Source organism: Alosa pseudoharengus, unplaced genomic scaffold (assembly GCF_046254945.1).
Source record: "Alosa pseudoharengus isolate Yale_2024_CS ecotype anadromous, Long Island Sound unplaced genomic scaffold, YU_APseudo_1.1 YU_APseudo_1.1_scf_13, whole genome shotgun sequence".
Classification (NCBI taxonomy): Eukaryota; Metazoa; Chordata; class Actinopteri; order Clupeiformes; family Clupeidae; genus Alosa; species Alosa pseudoharengus.
The window spans coordinates 17717596-17720095 of record NW_027468598.1 but is presented as its reverse complement, the minus strand read 5'-3'; the positions used below and the strand labels follow the sequence as shown (position 1 = coordinate 17720095).

The window sequence follows — 2500 nt, the reverse complement described above, 5'->3', positions numbered from 1 at the left end:
AGGACACGGGTCAAATAACCCTGGTCAGTGTTTTAAGAGCGGCATTATATGGATGTGTTCAATCACTCCATGTAAACTGAATCCACTTCAGATGTGGCTGAAAACTGTTTACAAACGCTCTATCCATAACAGAATTAAAGCTGTTGATGTGAACCTAGCAAGAGTCCCTGTCCAGTTGACTGAAGACGCATCATCCACAGCTACTCCTCCCAATGACACAAACCTGTCTCGTCCCTCAGTCCAGCAGTTTATCACTCCACCCCAGGCCTGCACACAGGCCAGGACATGGATCTCCAGGGGCAAAAACACCAAAGCTCAAAGCTGCTTTATCTTTCTGTTATGCCCTAAACACGGACGCCTTTGAGAATGTCCAATATGATACAACTGCCATTTGGCCATTTTACAAAGATATATTTCAACGTAAAAAAAAAACCCTAGTCAAAGCAGATGTCACCATTAGTATCTAATCGTTTCAGCAACTTGTGAAATCTTTGGTCAAATCAACATTTTCCTTCAGCATGCCTGCTGCAACACTCTAGTGGTTCAGTAGCGGTGAGCGAGCTTTTCTAAGGCCGTCCGGGTTTGTGTGGGTTTCGCCAACCTCTCTCTCCCCAGCTGTGCCGTGAGTCCTTTACTGGTGCTCCATAAAAGTGTCTAACAGCGCTGTAACTGTCATTATCACGAGGGCGGCGGCGGCTGGAGGAGACGCAATATGAGTCGAGGCGAGGCGAGGACGAGATGAGACGTGGTGCCATATTGCACCGATTTCTACTATCAGCTTCCGATGATTTGTTGCTGTCTGTTAAAACGTCTGTAGACACATTCGGCCTCCTCCCAGACAAAACAGAGATGCCAGCACCCAGTCTACCGGCACAAAAGCTAATAAAGAATGCATCAGAGATGCTATCCTGAGGTCAATCATGAACACATTGGAAACATTCACCAAGGGGTGTTCTCAAAACAAAGACAAAGTGCTTTATCATTCCGGTGCTGTAGGACAAACATTTGCCCGGCTGAGAGGCAGCCATTCTTGAGTGAATTCTGTCCCAAGATTGTTCTTTGAATGGTGTTTTCTCCCTGTGTACTATATGTGTGTGAGTAGCACTTTTACTTATATAGTCTGTCTGCCTATGGAGACTTTACAAATACTTTGCAATTCAAGTTCAAGTCCTTAAAATTCTTGTTGGAACAGTAACTAAATATACATGTATCCTTAACCAAACCCGACTTGTACTTCTAACCTTGACCATAAATTGTTGTTAACAGATTAACAACAGATAGTTTGAGCATCTGTAGACTGTCTATAGGACACCATCCTATAGGCAACCTACAGATAGTAAAGTATGACCGTGGGCTGCAAATCAGCCTTGTGGTCACATAAGTGAAAGGCTCCAAGGTAAACAAATGCGGCTTCATGATGGGCACTTCAGCGGTCATTACCCTAAAGACAAGCAGGGCATTAGCCGGCCCACGGGCAGTGGGCAGCAGCATGCTGCAGGCGGCACGGCACCGCTGGGGCGTTGCGGGGGGGAAAGAGGGCACTGAGTCACTAGCCCAGGCCTGCTGAACAATACCCACGTCACAGGCAGCGCCGCCGCCACCGCTGAAGCCCCTTTTCCCGCTGACATTTCAATAATGATTATTATTAGAGTCTGATTTCTTTCATGCTAAGTGAGAGGTTTCCTTTTTTCCCTGAGGCATGAGAAGCTCGGAGATTGCCGGTATGAGACGTTATGTTTGAGCAACAGGTGGGCACCAAGGTAACACTCGAAAGGTTCTCAAACCCTGCAAATACACTCAGTCGTCATGGGAACACAACAGGACTTTTCAACTAGCAGAAAGGTAGAAAAAAACGTGTTCTATCTTGTATAAGAGTTCTCAATACGTCTTGTGCAATCACAAACTTCAAATCACACATCAGACGCACTCAAAAAGAGTCTAAGAAGCAAAGTGGGAGAAACTCTATGTGATGCATTTCTAAATGAGGACACACAAATCACACAACTTATTTTAACAAGCAGTCAGTGATTCAGAAAAATCTTTACTTTTAACTACAAGGCTATTCCACGTAAAACTGTCACGTACATAACGCCAACTAAATATCATGGTGTTATGTGTTGGATGTGACAGTTTTGTTTCCAGGTGAGTCCAGGTCAGTGTGGAGCTGGACGAGGGTAAGGGAGGTGAGGGTATGGTGTGTGTGTGAAGGAGCAGTGGATGGGGAGAGATGTCTTACCCGTGCGGTCAGCCCAGTGATCTTTAAGGCAGCAATGATAAGGGAAGACAACCAGAAACACAGCTGATGGTGAGTGATGGCTCAATCAAATGCATAATGGAGCCTTATGCACGCACACACGCACACACACACACACACACACGCACACACACACGCACACACATGCGCGCACACACACACAGATAGGGATCGACCGATATGGATTTTTTAGTGCCGATACCGATACCGATTTTTTTTTCCATCAGCCTAAGCCGATGACCGATA

General features: G+C 45.9%; 1 protein-coding gene across 1 annotated transcript in view; it reads right to left on the bottom strand.

Moving 5' to 3' along the window:
* dync2h1 (dynein cytoplasmic 2 heavy chain 1) overlaps positions 1–2500 on the bottom strand; it is a 190928-nt gene that overhangs the window by 120285 nt on the left and 68143 nt on the right. The gene's annotated exons all lie outside the window — the stretch shown is intronic.